The following is a 17,269-nucleotide window of genomic DNA, read 5'->3' as shown; positions in this document are numbered from 1 at the left end:
CCACTTGGGGAAAACAATGCTGTGAAAAAGAAAGACTGAGCAATTCTTGAAAGAAGAGCACTTTGCAATATTTTTTTGTTTAAATGTGTTTTTTTTTTCCAGTGTTTCGGAAAAGGTGCTGTTGTGTCACGGGAGGAAAAAAAAGTCTGCCCTTTTTGCTTGCTTTTCACAGGAGCTGCAAAGCAAGGCAAAGGAGCCAGCCAGCCAGCCAGCCAGCAGCACAAGGAGGAGATGGGGGACACTGTCCTTGCCCTGCCTCACCCCTGAAAGGCCCCGAACGGCCCCGAACGGCCAAGCCTTATCTGAGGGGGACGCACTTGGGGGAGCATCTCCTGGGCAGCTGAGGGTGACTTTCGGCCGCTAGGTGACGGGGCCAGTGCCAGGCCGGGCTGCAGCTTCTCTGGGTGGAGCTCTGCAGCCTGTGTCTGGCCGTCTCGCACCAGGCGCTGTGGGACCCATGGAAATCTTGGGGCGGAGCCATGCAAAATATGCTTACCATACCGCCGGGCATGCTGGTCATGCAAATGCTATTCTTGGCCGAGGAATCTGGGGCTCTGCCGCAGAGCGTTGCTCCGAGTCAGCAGGGGAGCTGCCGAGCAGCAGTCTTTCAGGCAAAGCTTTTGTGGGCATCGCTTCTCGGCCTTTTGGCTAAGATCAAGTGTAGTATCTGTTCTTATCAGTTTAATATCTGATACGTCCTCTATCTGGGGACCATATATTAAATTGATTTTTGGAACCGGGAGATGGAATGGGAGCTTGCTCTGTCCACTCCACGCATCAACTTGGTATTGCAGTACCTCCAGGACTGGTGCACTTCCCCACTTGGGGAAAACAATGCTGTGAAAAAGAAAGACTGAGCAATTCTTGAAAGAAGAGCACTTTGCAATATTTTTTTGTTTAAATGTGTTTTTTTTTTCCAGTGTTTCGGAAAAGGTGCTGTTGTGTCACGGGAGGAAAAAAAAGTCTGCCCTTTTTGCTTGCTTTTCACAGGAGCTGCAAAGCAAGGCAAAGGAGCCAGCCAGCCAGCCAGCAGCACAAGGAGGAGATGGGGGACACTGTCCTTGCCCTGCCTCACCCCTGAAAGGCCCCGAACGGCCCCGAACGGCCAAGCCTTATCTGAGGGGGACGCACTTGGGGGAGCATCTCCTGGGCAGCTGAGGGTGACTTTCGGCCGCTAGGTGACGGGGCCAGTGCCAGGCCGGGCTGCAGCTTCTCTGGGTGGAGCTCTGCAGCCTGTGTCTGGCCGTCTCGCACCAGGCGCTGTGGGACCCATGGAAATCTTGGGGCGGAGCCATGCAAAATATGCTTACCATACCGCCGGGCATGCTGGTCATGCAAATGCTATTCTTGGCCGAGGAATCTGGGGCTCTGCCGCAGAGCGTTGCTCCGAGTCAGCAGGGGAGCTGCCGAGCAGCAGTCTTTCAGGCAAAGCTTTTGTGGGCATCGCTTCTCGGCCTTTTGGCTAAGATCAAGTGTAGTATCTGTTCTTATCAGTTTAATATCTGATACGTCCTCTATCTGGGGACCATATATTAAATTGATTTTTGGAACCGGGAGATGGAATGGGAGCTTGCTCTGTCCACTCCACGCATCAACTTGGTATTGCAGTACCTCCAGGACTGGTGCACTTCCCCACTTGGGGAAAACAATGCTGTGAAAAAGAAAGACTGAGCAATTCTTGAAAGAAGAGCACTTTGCAATATTTTTTTGTTTAAATGTGTTTTTTTTTTCCAGTGTTTCGGAAAAGGTGCTGTTGTGTCACGGGAGGAAAAAAAAGTCTGCCCTTTTTGCTTGCTTTTCACAGGAGCTGCAAAGCAAGGCAAAGGAGCCAGCCAGCCAGCCAGCAGCACAAGGAGGAGATGGGGGACACTGTCCTTGCCCTGCCTCACCCCTGAAAGGCCCCGAACGGCCCCGAACGGCCAAGCCTTATCTGAGGGGGACGCACTTGGGGGAGCATCTCCTGGGCAGCTGAGGGTGACTTTCGGCCGCTAGGTGACGGGGCCAGTGCCAGGCCGGGCTGCAGCTTCTCTGGGTGGAGCTCTGCAGCCTGTGTCTGGCCGTCTCGCACCAGGCGCTGTGGGACCCATGGAAATCTTGGGGCGGAGCCATGCAAAATATGCTTACCATACCGCCGGGCATGCTGGTCATGCAAATGCTATTCTTGGCCGAGGAATCTGGGGCTCTGCCGCAGAGCGTTGCTCCGAGTCAGCAGGGGAGCTGCCGAGCAGCAGTCTTTCAGGCAAAGCTTTTGTGGGCATCGCTTCTCGGCCTTTTGGCTAAGATCAAGTGTAGTATCTGTTCTTATCAGTTTAATATCTGATACGTCCTCTATCTGGGGACCATATATTAAATTGATTTTTGGAACCGGGAGATGGAATGGGAGCTTGCTCTGTCCACTCCACGCATCAACTTGGTATTGCAGTACCTCCAGGACTGGTGCACTTCCCCACTTGGGGAAAACAATGCTGTGAAAAAGAAAGACTGAGCAATTCTTGAAAGAAGAGCACTTTGCAATATTTTTTTGTTTAAATGTGTTTTTTTTTTCCAGTGTTTCGGAAAAGGTGCTGTTGTGTCACGGGAGGAAAAAAAAGTCTGCCCTTTTTGCTTGCTTTTCACAGGAGCTGCAAAGCAAGGCAAAGGAGCCAGCCAGCCAGCCAGCAGCACAAGGAGGAGATGGGGGACACTGTCCTTGCCCTGCCTCACCCCTGAAAGGCCCCGAACGGCCCCGAACGGCCAAGCCTTATCTGAGGGGGACGCACTTGGGGGAGCATCTCCTGGGCAGCTGAGGGTGACTTTCGGCCGCTAGGTGACGGGGCCAGTGCCAGGCCGGGCTGCAGCTTCTCTGGGTGGAGCTCTGCAGCCTGTGTCTGGCCGTCTCGCACCAGGCGCTGTGGGACCCATGGAAATCTTGGGGCGGAGCCATGCAAAATATGCTTACCATACCGCCGGGCATGCTGGTCATGCAAATGCTATTCTTGGCCGAGGAATCTGGGGCTCTGCCGCAGAGCGTTGCTCCGAGTCAGCAGGGGAGCTGCCGAGCAGCAGTCTTTCAGGCAAAGCTTTTGTGGGCATCGCTTCTCGGCCTTTTGGCTAAGATCAAGTGTAGTATCTGTTCTTATCAGTTTAATATCTGATACGTCCTCTATCTGGGGACCATATATTAAATTGATTTTTGGAACCGGGAGATGGAATGGGAGCTTGCTCTGTCCACTCCACGCATCAACTTGGTATTGCAGTACCTCCAGGACTGGTGCACTTCCCCACTTGGGGAAAACAATGCTGTGAAAAAGAAAGACTGAGCAATTCTTGAAAGAAGAGCACTTTGCAATATTTTTTTGTTTAAATGTGTTTTTTTTTTCCAGTGTTTCGGAAAAGGTGCTGTTGTGTCACGGGAGGAAAAAAAAGTCTGCCCTTTTTGCTTGCTTTTCACAGGAGCTGCAAAGCAAGGCAAAGGAGCCAGCCAGCCAGCCAGCAGCACAAGGAGGAGATGGGGGACACTGTCCTTGCCCTGCCTCACCCCTGAAAGGCCCCGAACGGCCCCGAACGGCCAAGCCTTATCTGAGGGGGACGCACTTGGGGGAGCATCTCCTGGGCAGCTGAGGGTGACTTTCGGCCGCTAGGTGACGGGGCCAGTGCCAGGCCGGGCTGCAGCTTCTCTGGGTGGAGCTCTGCAGCCTGTGTCTGGCCGTCTCGCACCAGGCGCTGTGGGACCCATGGAAATCTTGGGGCGGAGCCATGCAAAATATGCTTACCATACCGCCGGGCATGCTGGTCATGCAAATGCTATTCTTGGCCGAGGAATCTGGGGCTCTGCCGCAGAGCGTTGCTCCGAGTCAGCAGGGGAGCTGCCGAGCAGCAGTCTTTCAGGCAAAGCTTTTGTGGGCATCGCTTCTCGGCCTTTTGGCTAAGATCAAGTGTAGTATCTGTTCTTATCAGTTTAATATCTGATACGTCCTCTATCTGGGGACCATATATTAAATTGATTTTTGGAACCGGGAGATGGAATGGGAGCTTGCTCTGTCCACTCCACGCATCAACTTGGTATTGCAGTACCTCCAGGACTGGTGCACTTCCCCACTTGGGGAAAACAATGCTGTGAAAAAGAAAGACTGAGCAATTCTTGAAAGAAGAGCACTTTGCAATATTTTTTTGTTTAAATGTGTTTTTTTTTTCCAGTGTTTCGGAAAAGGTGCTGTTGTGTCACGGGAGGAAAAAAAAGTCTGCCCTTTTTGCTTGCTTTTCACAGGAGCTGCAAAGCAAGGCAAAGGAGCCAGCCAGCCAGCCAGCAGCACAAGGAGGAGATGGGGGACACTGTCCTTGCCCTGCCTCACCCCTGAAAGGCCCCGAACGGCCCCGAACGGCCAAGCCTTATCTGAGGGGGACGCACTTGGGGGAGCATCTCCTGGGCAGCTGAGGGTGACTTTCGGCCGCTAGGTGACGGGGCCAGTGCCAGGCCGGGCTGCAGCTTCTCTGGGTGGAGCTCTGCAGCCTGTGTCTGGCCGTCTCGCACCAGGCGCTGTGGGACCCATGGAAATCTTGGGGCGGAGCCATGCAAAATATGCTTACCATACCGCCGGGCATGCTGGTCATGCAAATGCTATTCTTGGCCGAGGAATCTGGGGCTCTGCCGCAGAGCGTTGCTCCGAGTCAGCAGGGGAGCTGCCGAGCAGCAGTCTTTCAGGCAAAGCTTTTGTGGGCATCGCTTCTCGGCCTTTTGGCTAAGATCAAGTGTAGTATCTGTTCTTATCAGTTTAATATCTGATACGTCCTCTATCTGGGGACCATATATTAAATTGATTTTTGGAACCGGGAGATGGAATGGGAGCTTGCTCTGTCCACTCCACGCATCAACTTGGTATTGCAGTACCTCCAGGACTGGTGCACTTCCCCACTTGGGGAAAACAATGCTGTGAAAAAGAAAGACTGAGCAATTCTTGAAAGAAGAGCACTTTGCAATATTTTTTTGTTTAAATGTGTTTTTTTTTTCCAGTGTTTCGGAAAAGGTGCTGTTGTGTCACGGGAGGAAAAAAAAGTCTGCCCTTTTTGCTTGCTTTTCACAGGAGCTGCAAAGCAAGGCAAAGGAGCCAGCCAGCCAGCCAGCAGCACAAGGAGGAGATGGGGGACACTGTCCTTGCCCTGCCTCACCCCTGAAAGGCCCCGAACGGCCCCGAACGGCCAAGCCTTATCTGAGGGGGACGCACTTGGGGGAGCATCTCCTGGGCAGCTGAGGGTGACTTTCGGCCGCTAGGTGACGGGGCCAGTGCCAGGCCGGGCTGCAGCTTCTCTGGGTGGAGCTCTGCAGCCTGTGTCTGGCCGTCTCGCACCAGGCGCTGTGGGACCCATGGAAATCTTGGGGCGGAGCCATGCAAAATATGCTTACCATACCGCCGGGCATGCTGGTCATGCAAATGCTATTCTTGGCCGAGGAATCTGGGGCTCTGCCGCAGAGCGTTGCTCCGAGTCAGCAGGGGAGCTGCCGAGCAGCAGTCTTTCAGGCAAAGCTTTTGTGGGCATCGCTTCTCGGCCTTTTGGCTAAGATCAAGTGTAGTATCTGTTCTTATCAGTTTAATATCTGATACGTCCTCTATCTGGGGACCATATATTAAATTGATTTTTGGAACCGGGAGATGGAATGGGAGCTTGCTCTGTCCACTCCACGCATCAACTTGGTATTGCAGTACCTCCAGGACTGGTGCACTTCCCCACTTGGGGAAAACAATGCTGTGAAAAAGAAAGACTGAGCAATTCTTGAAAGAAGAGCACTTTGCAATATTTTTTTGTTTAAATGTGTTTTTTTTTTCCAGTGTTTCGGAAAAGGTGCTGTTGTGTCACGGGAGGAAAAAAAAGTCTGCCCTTTTTGCTTGCTTTTCACAGGAGCTGCAAAGCAAGGCAAAGGAGCCAGCCAGCCAGCCAGCCAGCAGCACAAGGAGGAGATGGGGGACACTGTCCTTGCCCTGCCTCACCCCTGAAAGGCCCCGAACGGCCCCGAACGGCCAAGCCTTATCTGAGGGGGACGCACTTGGGGGAGCATCTCCTGGGCAGCTGAGGGTGACTTTCGGCCGCTAGGTGACGGGGCCAGTGCCAGGCCGGGCTGCAGCTTCTCTGGGTGGAGCTCTGCAGCCTGTGTCTGGCCGTCTCGCACCAGGCGCTGTGGGACCCATGGAAATCTTGGGGCGGAGCCATGCAAAATATGCTTACCATACCGCCGGGCATGCTGGTCATGCAAATGCTATTCTTGGCCGAGGAATCTGGGGCTCTGCCGCAGAGCGTTGCTCCGAGTCAGCAGGGGAGCTGCCGAGCAGCAGTCTTTCAGGCAAAGCTTTTGTGGGCATCGCTTCTCGGCCTTTTGGCTAAGATCAAGTGTAGTATCTGTTCTTATCAGTTTAATATCTGATACGTCCTCTATCTGGGGACCATATATTAAATTGATTTTTGGAACCGGGAGATGGAATGGGAGCTTGCTCTGTCCACTCCACGCATCAACTTGGTATTGCAGTACCTCCAGGACTGGTGCACTTCCCCACTTGGGGAAAACAATGCTGTGAAAAAGAAAGACTGAGCAATTCTTGAAAGAAGAGCACTTTGCAATATTTTTTTGTTTAAATGTGTTTTTTTTTTCCAGTGTTTCGGAAAAGGTGCTGTTGTGTCACGGGAGGAAAAAAAAGTCTGCCCTTTTTGCTTGCTTTTCACAGGAGCTGCAAAGCAAGGCAAAGGAGCCAGCCAGCCAGCCAGCAGCACAAGGAGGAGATGGGGGACACTGTCCTTGCCCTGCCTCACCCCTGAAAGGCCCCGAACGGCCCCGAACGGCCAAGCCTTATCTGAGGGGGACGCACTTGGGGGAGCATCTCCTGGGCAGCTGAGGGTGACTTTCGGCCGCTAGGTGACGGGGCCAGTGCCAGGCCGGGCTGCAGCTTCTCTGGGTGGAGCTCTGCAGCCTGTGTCTGGCCGTCTCGCACCAGGCGCTGTGGGACCCATGGAAATCTTGGGGCGGAGCCATGCAAAATATGCTTACCATACCGCCGGGCATGCTGGTCATGCAAATGCTATTCTTGGCCGAGGAATCTGGGGCTCTGCCGCAGAGCGTTGCTCCGAGTCAGCAGGGGAGCTGCCGAGCAGCAGTCTTTCAGGCAAAGCTTTTGTGGGCATCGCTTCTCGGCCTTTTGGCTAAGATCAAGTGTAGTATCTGTTCTTATCAGTTTAATATCTGATACGTCCTCTATCTGGGGACCATATATTAAATTGATTTTTGGAACCGGGAGATGGAATGGGAGCTTGCTCTGTCCACTCCACGCATCAACTTGGTATTGCAGTACCTCCAGGACTGGTGCACTTCCCCACTTGGGGAAAACAATGCTGTGAAAAAGAAAGACTGAGCAATTCTTGAAAGAAGAGCACTTTGCAATATTTTTTTGTTTAAATGTGTTTTTTTTTTCCAGTGTTTCGGAAAAGGTGCTGTTGTGTCACGGGAGGAAAAAAAAGTCTGCCCTTTTTGCTTGCTTTTCACAGGAGCTGCAAAGCAAGGCAAAGGAGCCAGCCAGCCAGCCAGCAGCACAAGGAGGAGATGGGGGACACTGTCCTTGCCCTGCCTCACCCCTGAAAGGCCCCGAACGGCCCCGAACGGCCAAGCCTTATCTGAGGGGGACGCACTTGGGGGAGCATCTCCTGGGCAGCTGAGGGTGACTTTCGGCCGCTAGGTGACGGGGCCAGTGCCAGGCCGGGCTGCAGCTTCTCTGGGTGGAGCTCTGCAGCCTGTGTCTGGCCGTCTCGCACCAGGCGCTGTGGGACCCATGGAAATCTTGGGGCGGAGCCATGCAAAATATGCTTACCATACCGCCGGGCATGCTGGTCATGCAAATGCTATTCTTGGCCGAGGAATCTGGGGCTCTGCCGCAGAGCGTTGCTCCGAGTCAGCAGGGGAGCTGCCGAGCAGCAGTCTTTCAGGCAAAGCTTTTGTGGGCATCGCTTCTCGGCCTTTTGGCTAAGATCAAGTGTAGTATCTGTTCTTATCAGTTTAATATCTGATACGTCCTCTATCTGGGGACCATATATTAAATTGATTTTTGGAACCGGGAGATGGAATGGGAGCTTGCTCTGTCCACTCCACGCATCAACTTGGTATTGCAGTACCTCCAGGACTGGTGCACTTCCCCACTTGGGGAAAACAATGCTGTGAAAAAGAAAGACTGAGCAATTCTTGAAAGAAGAGCACTTTGCAATATTTTTTTGTTTAAATGTGTTTTTTTTTTCCAGTGTTTCGGAAAAGGTGCTGTTGTGTCACGGGAGGAAAAAAAAGTCTGCCCTTTTTGCTTGCTTTTCACAGGAGCTGCAAAGCAAGGCAAAGGAGCCAGCCAGCCAGCCAGCAGCACAAGGAGGAGATGGGGGACACTGTCCTTGCCCTGCCTCACCCCTGAAAGGCCCCGAACGGCCCCGAACGGCCAAGCCTTATCTGAGGGGGACGCACTTGGGGGAGCATCTCCTGGGCAGCTGAGGGTGACTTTCGGCCGCTAGGTGACGGGGCCAGTGCCAGGCCGGGCTGCAGCTTCTCTGGGTGGAGCTCTGCAGCCTGTGTCTGGCCGTCTCGCACCAGGCGCTGTGGGACCCATGGAAATCTTGGGGCGGAGCCATGCAAAATATGCTTACCATACCGCCGGGCATGCTGGTCATGCAAATGCTATTCTTGGCCGAGGAATCTGGGGCTCTGCCGCAGAGCGTTGCTCCGAGTCAGCAGGGGAGCTGCCGAGCAGCAGTCTTTCAGGCAAAGCTTTTGTGGGCATCGCTTCTCGGCCTTTTGGCTAAGATCAAGTGTAGTATCTGTTCTTATCAGTTTAATATCTGATACGTCCTCTATCTGGGGACCATATATTAAATTGATTTTTGGAACCGGGAGATGGAATGGGAGCTTGCTCTGTCCACTCCACGCATCAACTTGGTATTGCAGTACCTCCAGGACTGGTGCACTTCCCCACTTGGGGAAAACAATGCTGTGAAAAAGAAAGACTGAGCAATTCTTGAAAGAAGAGCACTTTGCAATATTTTTTTGTTTAAATGTGTTTTTTTTTTCCAGTGTTTCGGAAAAGGTGCTGTTGTGTCACGGGAGGAAAAAAAAGTCTGCCCTTTTTGCTTGCTTTTCACAGGAGCTGCAAAGCAAGGCAAAGGAGCCAGCCAGCCAGCCAGCAGCACAAGGAGGAGATGGGGGACACTGTCCTTGCCCTGCCTCACCCCTGAAAGGCCCCGAACGGCCCCGAACGGCCAAGCCTTATCTGAGGGGGACGCACTTGGGGGAGCATCTCCTGGGCAGCTGAGGGTGACTTTCGGCCGCTAGGTGACGGGGCCAGTGCCAGGCCGGGCTGCAGCTTCTCTGGGTGGAGCTCTGCAGCCTGTGTCTGGCCGTCTCGCACCAGGCGCTGTGGGACCCATGGAAATCTTGGGGCGGAGCCATGCAAAATATGCTTACCATACCGCCGGGCATGCTGGTCATGCAAATGCTATTCTTGGCCGAGGAATCTGGGGCTCTGCCGCAGAGCGTTGCTCCGAGTCAGCAGGGGAGCTGCCGAGCAGCAGTCTTTCAGGCAAAGCTTTTGTGGGCATCGCTTCTCGGCCTTTTGGCTAAGATCAAGTGTAGTATCTGTTCTTATCAGTTTAATATCTGATACGTCCTCTATCTGGGGACCATATATTAAATTGATTTTTGGAACCGGGAGATGGAATGGGAGCTTGCTCTGTCCACTCCACGCATCAACTTGGTATTGCAGTACCTCCAGGACTGGTGCACTTCCCCACTTGGGGAAAACAATGCTGTGAAAAAGAAAGACTGAGCAATTCTTGAAAGAAGAGCACTTTGCAATATTTTTTTGTTTAAATGTGTTTTTTTTTTCCAGTGTTTCGGAAAAGGTGCTGTTGTGTCACGGGAGGAAAAAAAAGTCTGCCCTTTTTGCTTGCTTTTCACAGGAGCTGCAAAGCAAGGCAAAGGAGCCAGCCAGCCAGCCAGCAGCACAAGGAGGAGATGGGGGACACTGTCCTTGCCCTGCCTCACCCCTGAAAGGCCCCGAACGGCCCCGAACGGCCAAGCCTTATCTGAGGGGGACGCACTTGGGGGAGCATCTCCTGGGCAGCTGAGGGTGACTTTCGGCCGCTAGGTGACGGGGCCAGTGCCAGGCCGGGCTGCAGCTTCTCTGGGTGGAGCTCTGCAGCCTGTGTCTGGCCGTCTCGCACCAGGCGCTGTGGGACCCATGGAAATCTTGGGGCGGAGCCATGCAAAATATGCTTACCATACCGCCGGGCATGCTGGTCATGCAAATGCTATTCTTGGCCGAGGAATCTGGGGCTCTGCCGCAGAGCGTTGCTCCGAGTCAGCAGGGGAGCTGCCGAGCAGCAGTCTTTCAGGCAAAGCTTTTGTGAGCATCGCTTCTCGGCCTTTTGGCTAAGATCAAGTGTAGTATCTGTTCTTATCAGTTTAATATCTGATACGTCCTCTATCTGGGGACCATATATTAAATTGATTTTTGGAACCGGGAGATGGAATGGGAGCTTGCTCTGTCCACTCCACGCATCAACTTGGTATTGCAGTACCTCCAGGACTGGTGCACTTCCCCACTTGGGGAAAACAATGCTGTGAAAAAGAAAGACTGAGCAATTCTTGAAAGAAGAGCACTTTGCAATATTTTTTTGTTTAAATGTGTTTTTTTTTTCCAGTGTTTCGGAAAAGGTGCTGTTGTGTCACGGGAGGAAAAAAAAGTCTGCCCTTTTTGCTTGCTTTTCACAGGAGCTGCAAAGCAAGGCAAAGGAGCCAGCCAGCCAGCCAGCAGCACAAGGAGGAGATGGGGGACACTGTCCTTGCCCTGCCTCACCCCTGAAAGGCCCCGAACGGCCCCGAACGGCCAAGCCTTATCTGAGGGGGACGCACTTGGGGGAGCATCTCCTGGGCAGCTGAGGGTGACTTTCGGCCGCTAGGTGACGGGGCCAGTGCCAGGCCGGGCTGCAGCTTCTCTGGGTGGAGCTCTGCAGCCTGTGTCTGGCCGTCTCGCACCAGGCGCTGTGGGACCCATGGAAATCTTGGGGCGGAGCCATGCAAAATATGCTTACCATACCGCCGGGCATGCTGGTCATGCAAATGCTATTCTTGGCCGAGGAATCTGGGGCTCTGCCGCAGAGCGTTGCTCCGAGTCAGCAGGGGAGCTGCCGAGCAGCAGTCTTTCAGGCAAAGCTTTTGTGGGCATCGCTTCTCGGCCTTTTGGCTAAGATCAAGTGTAGTATCTGTTCTTATCAGTTTAATATCTGATACGTCCTCTATCTGGGGACCATATATTAAATTGATTTTTGGAACCGGGAGATGGAATGGGAGCTTGCTCTGTCCACTCCACGCATCAACTTGGTATTGCAGTACCTCCAGGACTGGTGCACTTCCCCACTTGGGGAAAACAATGCTGTGAAAAAGAAAGACTGAGCAATTCTTGAAAGAAGAGCACTTTGCAATATTTTTTTGTTTAAATGTGTTTTTTTTTTCCAGTGTTTCGGAAAAGGTGCTGTTGTGTCACGGGAGGAAAAAAAAGTCTGCCCTTTTTGCTTGCTTTTCACAGGAGCTGCAAAGCAAGGCAAAGGAGCCAGCCAGCCAGCCAGCCAGCAGCACAAGGAGGAGATGGGGGACACTGTCCTTGCCCTGCCTCACCCCTGAAAGGCCCCGAACGGCCCCGAACGGCCAAGCCTTATCTGAGGGGGACGCACTTGGGGGAGCATCTCCTGGGCAGCTGAGGGTGACTTTCGGCCGCTAGGTGACGGGGCCAGTGCCAGGCCGGGCTGCAGCTTCTCTGGGTGGAGCTCTGCAGCCTGTGTCTGGCCGTCTCGCACCAGGCGCTGTGGGACCCATGGAAATCTTGGGGCGGAGCCATGCAAAATATGCTTACCATACCGCCGGGCATGCTGGTCATGCAAATGCTATTCTTGGCCGAGGAATCTGGGGCTCTGCCGCAGAGCGTTGCTCCGAGTCAGCAGGGGAGCTGCCGAGCAGCAGTCTTTCAGGCAAAGCTTTTGTGGGCATCGCTTCTCGGCCTTTTGGCTAAGATCAAGTGTAGTATCTGTTCTTATCAGTTTAATATCTGATACGTCCTCTATCTGGGGACCATATATTAAATTGATTTTTGGAACCGGGAGATGGAATGGGAGCTTGCTCTGTCCACTCCACGCATCAACTTGGTATTGCAGTACCTCCAGGACTGGTGCACTTCCCCACTTGGGGAAAACAATGCTGTGAAAAAGAAAGACTGAGCAATTCTTGAAAGAAGAGCACTTTGCAATATTTTTTTGTTTAAATGTGTTTTTTTTTTCCAGTGTTTCGGAAAAGGTGCTGTTGTGTCACGGGAGGAAAAAAAAGTCTGCCCTTTTTGCTTGCTTTTCACAGGAGCTGCAAAGCAAGGCAAAGGAGCCAGCCAGCCAGCCAGCAGCACAAGGAGGAGATGGGGGACACTGTCCTTGCCCTGCCTCACCCCTGAAAGGCCCCGAACGGCCCCGAACGGCCAAGCCTTATCTGAGGGGGACGCACTTGGGGGAGCATCTCCTGGGCAGCTGAGGGTGACTTTCGGCCGCTAGGTGACGGGGCCAGTGCCAGGCCGGGCTGCAGCTTCTCTGGGTGGAGCTCTGCAGCCTGTGTCTGGCCGTCTCGCACCAGGCGCTGTGGGACCCATGGAAATCTTGGGGCGGAGCCATGCAAAATATGCTTACCATACCGCCGGGCATGCTGGTCATGCAAATGCTATTCTTGGCCGAGGAATCTGGGGCTCTGCCGCAGAGCGTTGCTCCGAGTCAGCAGGGGAGCTGCCGAGCAGCAGTCTTTCAGGCAAAGCTTTTGTGGGCATCGCTTCTCGGCCTTTTGGCTAAGATCAAGTGTAGTATCTGTTCTTATCAGTTTAATATCTGATACGTCCTCTATCTGGGGACCATATATTAAATTGATTTTTGGAACCGGGAGATGGAATGGGAGCTTGCTCTGTCCACTCCACGCATCAACTTGGTATTGCAGTACCTCCAGGACTGGTGCACTTCCCCACTTGGGGAAAACAATGCTGTGAAAAAGAAAGACTGAGCAATTCTTGAAAGAAGAGCACTTTGCAATATTTTTTTGTTTAAATGTGTTTTTTTTTTCCAGTGTTTCGGAAAAGGTGCTGTTGTGTCACGGGAGGAAAAAAAAGTCTGCCCTTTTTGCTTGCTTTTCACAGGAGCTGCAAAGCAAGGCAAAGGAGCCAGCCAGCCAGCCAGCCAGCAGCACAAGGAGGAGATGGGGGACACTGTCCTTGCCCTGCCTCACCCCTGAAAGGCCCCGAACGGCCCCGAACGGCCAAGCCTTATCTGAGGGGGACGCACTTGGGGGAGCATCTCCTGGGCAGCTGAGGGTGACTTTCGGCCGCTAGGTGACGGGGCCAGTGCCAGGCCGGGCTGCAGCTTCTCTGGGTGGAGCTCTGCAGCCTGTGTCTGGCCGTCTCGCACCAGGCGCTGTGGGACCCATGGAAATCTTGGGGCGGAGCCATGCAAAATATGCTTACCATACCGCCGGGCATGCTGGTCATGCAAATGCTATTCTTGGCCGAGGAATCTGGGGCTCTGCCGCAGAGCGTTGCTCCGAGTCAGCAGGGGAGCTGCCGAGCAGCAGTCTTTCAGGCAAAGCTTTTGTGGGCATCGCTTCTCGGCCTTTTGGCTAAGATCAAGTGTAGTATCTGTTCTTATCAGTTTAATATCTGATACGTCCTCTATCTGGGGACCATATATTAAATTGATTTTTGGAACCGGGAGATGGAATGGGAGCTTGCTCTGTCCACTCCACGCATCAACTTGGTATTGCAGTACCTCCAGGACTGGTGCACTTCCCCACTTGGGGAAAACAATGCTGTGAAAAAGAAAGACTGAGCAATTCTTGAAAGAAGAGCACTTTGCAATATTTTTTTGTTTAAATGTGTTTTTTTTTTCCAGTGTTTCGGAAAAGGTGCTGTTGTGTCACGGGAGGAAAAAAAAGTCTGCCCTTTTTGCTTGCTTTTCACAGGAGCTGCAAAGCAAGGCAAAGGAGCCAGCCAGCCAGCCAGCAGCACAAGGAGGAGATGGGGGACACTGTCCTTGCCCTGCCTCACCCCTGAAAGGCCCCGAACGGCCCCGAACGGCCAAGCCTTATCTGAGGGGGACGCACTTGGGGGAGCATCTCCTGGGCAGCTGAGGGTGACTTTCGGCCGCTAGGTGACGGGGCCAGTGCCAGGCCGGGCTGCAGCTTGGCTGGGTGGAGCTCTGCAGCCTGTGTCTGGCCGTCTCGCACCAGGCGCTGTGGGACCCATGGAAATCTTGGGGCGGAGCCATGCAAAATATGCTTACCATACCGCCGGGCATGCTGGTCATGCAAATGCTATTCTTGGCCGAGGAATCTGGGGCTCTGCCGCAGAGCGTTGCTCCGAGTCAGCAGGGGAGCTGCCGAGCAGCAGTCTTTCAGGCAAAGCTTTTGTGAGCATCGCTTCTCGGCCTTTTGGCTAAGATCAAGTGTAGTATCTGTTCTTATCAGTTTAATATCTGATACGTCCTCTATCTGGGGACCATATATTAAATTGATTTTTGGAACCGGGAGATGGAATGGGAGCTTGCTCTGTCCACTCCACGCATCAACTTGGTATTGCAGTACCTCCAGGACTGGTGCACTTCCCCACTTGGGGAAAACAATGCTGTGAAAAAGAAAGACTGAGCAATTCTTGAAAGAAGAGCACTTTGCAATATTTTTTTGTTTAAATGTGTTTTTTTTTTCCAGTGTTTCGGAAAAGGTGCTGTTGTGTCACGGGAGGAAAAAAAAGTCTGCCCTTTTTGCTTGCTTTTCACAGGAGCTGCAAAGCAAGGCAAAGGAGCCAGCCAGCCAGCCAGCCAGCAGCACAAGGAGGAGATGGGGGACACTGTCCTTGCCCTGCCTCACCCCTGAAAGGCCCCGAACGGCCCCGAACGGCCAAGCCTTATCTGAGGGGGACGCACTTGGGGGAGCATCTCCTGGGCAGCTGAGGGTGACTTTCGGCCGCTAGGTGACGGGGCCAGTGCCAGGCCGGGCTGCAGCTTCTCTGGGTGGAGCTCTGCAGCCTGTGTCTGGCCGTCTCGCACCAGGCGCTGTGGGACCCATGGAAATCTTGGGGCGGAGCCATGCAAAATATGCTTACCATACCGCCGGGCATGCTGGTCATGCAAATGCTATTCTTGGCCGAGGAATCTGGGGCTCTGCCGCAGAGCGTTGCTCCGAGTCAGCAGGGGAGCTGCCGAGCAGCAGTCTTTCAGGCAAAGCTTTTGTGGACATCGCTTCTCGGCCTTTTGGCTAAGATCAAGTGTAGTATCTGTTCTTATCAGTTTAATATCTGATACGTCCTCTATCTGGGGACCATATATTAAATTGATTTTTGGAACCGGGAGATGGAATGGGAGCTTGCTCTGTCCACTCCACGCATCAACTTGGTATTGCAGTACCTCCAGGACTGGTGCACTTCCCCACTTGGGGAAAACAATGCTGTGAAAAAGAAAGACTGAGCAATTCTTGAAAGAAGAGCACTTTGCAATATTTTTTTGTTTAAATGTGTTTTTTTTTTCCAGTGTTTCGGAAAAGGTGCTGTTGTGTCACGGGAGGAAAAAAAAGTCTGCCCTTTTTGCTTGCTTTTCACAGGAGCTGCAAAGCAAGGCAAAGGAGCCAGCCAGCCAGCCAGCAGCACAAGGAGGAGATGGGGGACACTGTCCTTGCCCTGCCTCACCCCTGAAAGGCCCCGAACGGCCCCGAACGGCCAAGCCTTATCTGAGGGGGACGCACTTGGGGGAGCATCTCCTGGGCAGCTGAGGGTGACTTTCGGCCGCTAGGTGACGGGGCCAGTGCCAGGCCGGGCTGCAGCTTGGCTGGGTGGAGCTCTGCAGCCTGTGTCTGGCCGTCTCGCACCAGGCGCTGTGGGACCCATGGAAATCTTGGGGCGGAGCCATGCAAAATATGCTTACCATACCGCCGGGCATGCTGGTCATGCAAATGCTATTCTTGGCCGAGGAATCTGGGGCTCTGCCGCAGAGCGTTGCTCCGAGTCAGCAGGGGAGCTGCCGAGCAGCAGTCTTTCAGGCAAAGCTTTTGTGAGCATCGCTTCTCGGCCTTTTGGCTAAGATCAAGTGTAGTATCTGTTCTTATCAGTTTAATATCTGATACGTCCTCTATCTGGGGACCATATATTAAATTGATTTTTGGAACCGGGAGATGGAATGGGAGCTTGCTCTGTCCACTCCACGCATCAACTTGGTATTGCAGTACCTCCAGGACTGGTGCACTTCCCCACTTGGGGAAAACAATGCTGTGAAAAAGAAAGACTGAGCAATTCTTGAAAGAAGAGCACTTTGCAATATTTTTTTGTTTAAATGTGTTTTTTTTTTCCAGTGTTTCGGAAAAGGTGCTGTTGTGTCACGGGAGGAAAAAAAAGTCTGCCCTTTTTGCTTGCTTTTCACAGGAGCTGCAAAGCAAGGCAAAGGAGCCAGCCAGCCAGCCAGCCAGCAGCACAAGGAGGAGATGGGGGACACTGTCCTTGCCCTGCCTCACCCCTGAAAGGCCCCGAACGGCCCCGAACGGCCAAGCCTTATCTGAGGGGGACGCACTTGGGGGAGCATCTCCTGGGCAGCTGAGGGTGACTTTCGGCCGCTAGGTGACGGGGCCAGTGCCAGGCCGGGCTGCAGCTTCTCTGGGTGGAGCTCTGCAGCCTGTGTCTGGCCGTCTCGCACCAGGCGCTGTGGGACCCATGGAAATCTTGGGGCGGAGCCATGCAAAATATGCTTACCATACCGCCGGGCATGCTGGTCATGCAAATGCTATTCTTGGCCGAGGAATCTGGGGCTCTGCCGCAGAGCGTTGCTCCGAGTCAGCAGGGGAGCTGCCGAGCAGCAGTCTTTCAGGCAAAGCTTTTGTGGGCATCGCTTCTCGGCCTTTTGGCTAAGATCAAGTGTAGTATCTGTTCTTATCAGTTTAATATCTGATACGTCCTCTATCTGGGGACCATATATTAAATTGATTTTTGGAACCGGGAGATGGAATGGGAGCTTGCTCTGTCCACTCCACGCATCAACTTGGTATTGCAGTACCTCCCTGGTGCACTTCCCACTTGGGGAAAACAATGCTGTGAAAAAGAAAGACTGAGCAATTCTTGAAAGAAGAGCACTTTGCAATATTTTTTTGTTTAAATGTGTTTTTTTTTTCCAGTGTTTCGGAAAAGGTGCTGTTGTGTCACGGGAGGAAAAAAAAGTCTGCCCTTTT

General features: G+C 53.1%; 21 non-coding genes across 21 annotated transcripts; all 21 read left to right on the top strand.

Moving 5' to 3' along the window:
* The first annotated feature begins 628 nt into the window (after nucleotides 1-628).
* Nucleotides 629-819, top strand: LOC138555309 (U2 spliceosomal RNA). The gene has a single exon (XR_011298084.1). It is a non-coding gene; the product is annotated as a U2 spliceosomal RNA (small nuclear RNA).
* Nucleotides 820-1,442: 623 nt separating this feature from the next.
* LOC138555308 (U2 spliceosomal RNA) lies at nucleotides 1,443-1,633 on the top strand. Its single transcript, XR_011298083.1, has one exon. It is a non-coding gene; the product is annotated as a U2 spliceosomal RNA (small nuclear RNA).
* Nucleotides 1,634-2,256: 623 nt separating this feature from the next.
* LOC138555307 (U2 spliceosomal RNA) lies at nucleotides 2,257-2,447 on the top strand. The gene has a single exon (XR_011298082.1). It is a non-coding gene; the product is annotated as a U2 spliceosomal RNA (small nuclear RNA).
* Nucleotides 2,448-3,070: 623 nt separating this feature from the next.
* LOC138555306 (U2 spliceosomal RNA) lies at nucleotides 3,071-3,261 on the top strand. The gene has a single exon (XR_011298081.1). It is a non-coding gene; the product is annotated as a U2 spliceosomal RNA (small nuclear RNA).
* A 623-nt stretch (nucleotides 3,262-3,884) lies between these two features.
* LOC138555305 (U2 spliceosomal RNA) lies at nucleotides 3,885-4,075 on the top strand. The gene has a single exon (XR_011298080.1). It is a non-coding gene; the product is annotated as a U2 spliceosomal RNA (small nuclear RNA).
* A 623-nt stretch (nucleotides 4,076-4,698) lies between these two features.
* LOC138555304 (U2 spliceosomal RNA) lies at nucleotides 4,699-4,889 on the top strand. Its single transcript, XR_011298079.1, has one exon. It is a non-coding gene; the product is annotated as a U2 spliceosomal RNA (small nuclear RNA).
* A 623-nt stretch (nucleotides 4,890-5,512) lies between these two features.
* On the top strand, nucleotides 5,513-5,703 carry LOC138555303 (U2 spliceosomal RNA). Its single transcript, XR_011298078.1, has one exon. It is a non-coding gene; the product is annotated as a U2 spliceosomal RNA (small nuclear RNA).
* A 627-nt stretch (nucleotides 5,704-6,330) lies between these two features.
* On the top strand, nucleotides 6,331-6,521 carry LOC138555302 (U2 spliceosomal RNA). Its single transcript, XR_011298077.1, has one exon. It is a non-coding gene; the product is annotated as a U2 spliceosomal RNA (small nuclear RNA).
* A 623-nt stretch (nucleotides 6,522-7,144) lies between these two features.
* LOC138555301 (U2 spliceosomal RNA) lies at nucleotides 7,145-7,335 on the top strand. Its single transcript, XR_011298076.1, has one exon. It is a non-coding gene; the product is annotated as a U2 spliceosomal RNA (small nuclear RNA).
* Nucleotides 7,336-7,958: 623 nt separating this feature from the next.
* On the top strand, nucleotides 7,959-8,149 carry LOC138555299 (U2 spliceosomal RNA). The gene has a single exon (XR_011298074.1). It is a non-coding gene; the product is annotated as a U2 spliceosomal RNA (small nuclear RNA).
* A 623-nt stretch (nucleotides 8,150-8,772) lies between these two features.
* LOC138555298 (U2 spliceosomal RNA) lies at nucleotides 8,773-8,963 on the top strand. The gene has a single exon (XR_011298073.1). It is a non-coding gene; the product is annotated as a U2 spliceosomal RNA (small nuclear RNA).
* A 623-nt stretch (nucleotides 8,964-9,586) lies between these two features.
* LOC138555297 (U2 spliceosomal RNA) lies at nucleotides 9,587-9,777 on the top strand. The gene has a single exon (XR_011298072.1). It is a non-coding gene; the product is annotated as a U2 spliceosomal RNA (small nuclear RNA).
* A 623-nt stretch (nucleotides 9,778-10,400) lies between these two features.
* Nucleotides 10,401-10,591, top strand: LOC138555296 (U2 spliceosomal RNA). The gene has a single exon (XR_011298071.1). It is a non-coding gene; the product is annotated as a U2 spliceosomal RNA (small nuclear RNA).
* A 623-nt stretch (nucleotides 10,592-11,214) lies between these two features.
* Nucleotides 11,215-11,405, top strand: LOC138555295 (U2 spliceosomal RNA). Its single transcript, XR_011298070.1, has one exon. It is a non-coding gene; the product is annotated as a U2 spliceosomal RNA (small nuclear RNA).
* Nucleotides 11,406-12,032: 627 nt separating this feature from the next.
* LOC138555294 (U2 spliceosomal RNA) lies at nucleotides 12,033-12,223 on the top strand. Its single transcript, XR_011298069.1, has one exon. It is a non-coding gene; the product is annotated as a U2 spliceosomal RNA (small nuclear RNA).
* A 623-nt stretch (nucleotides 12,224-12,846) lies between these two features.
* Nucleotides 12,847-13,037, top strand: LOC138555293 (U2 spliceosomal RNA). Its single transcript, XR_011298068.1, has one exon. It is a non-coding gene; the product is annotated as a U2 spliceosomal RNA (small nuclear RNA).
* Nucleotides 13,038-13,664: 627 nt separating this feature from the next.
* LOC138555292 (U2 spliceosomal RNA) lies at nucleotides 13,665-13,855 on the top strand. The gene has a single exon (XR_011298067.1). It is a non-coding gene; the product is annotated as a U2 spliceosomal RNA (small nuclear RNA).
* A 623-nt stretch (nucleotides 13,856-14,478) lies between these two features.
* LOC138555291 (U2 spliceosomal RNA) lies at nucleotides 14,479-14,669 on the top strand. Its single transcript, XR_011298066.1, has one exon. It is a non-coding gene; the product is annotated as a U2 spliceosomal RNA (small nuclear RNA).
* A 627-nt stretch (nucleotides 14,670-15,296) lies between these two features.
* On the top strand, nucleotides 15,297-15,487 carry LOC138555290 (U2 spliceosomal RNA). The gene has a single exon (XR_011298065.1). It is a non-coding gene; the product is annotated as a U2 spliceosomal RNA (small nuclear RNA).
* A 623-nt stretch (nucleotides 15,488-16,110) lies between these two features.
* On the top strand, nucleotides 16,111-16,301 carry LOC138555287 (U2 spliceosomal RNA). Its single transcript, XR_011298063.1, has one exon. It is a non-coding gene; the product is annotated as a U2 spliceosomal RNA (small nuclear RNA).
* A 627-nt stretch (nucleotides 16,302-16,928) lies between these two features.
* LOC138555312 (U2 spliceosomal RNA) lies at nucleotides 16,929-17,115 on the top strand. Its single transcript, XR_011298087.1, has one exon. It is a non-coding gene; the product is annotated as a U2 spliceosomal RNA (small nuclear RNA).
* Nucleotides 17,116-17,269: the final 154 nt, after the last annotated feature.

The sequence above is a fragment of the Ambystoma mexicanum genome, unplaced genomic scaffold, assembly GCF_040938575.1.
Source record: "Ambystoma mexicanum isolate Mex_15411 unplaced genomic scaffold, UKY_AmexF1_1 Mex_scaf181, whole genome shotgun sequence".
Classification (NCBI taxonomy): domain Eukaryota; kingdom Metazoa; phylum Chordata; class Amphibia; order Caudata; family Ambystomatidae; genus Ambystoma; species Ambystoma mexicanum.
This window is presented reverse-complemented; position numbering and strand designations above follow the sequence as displayed.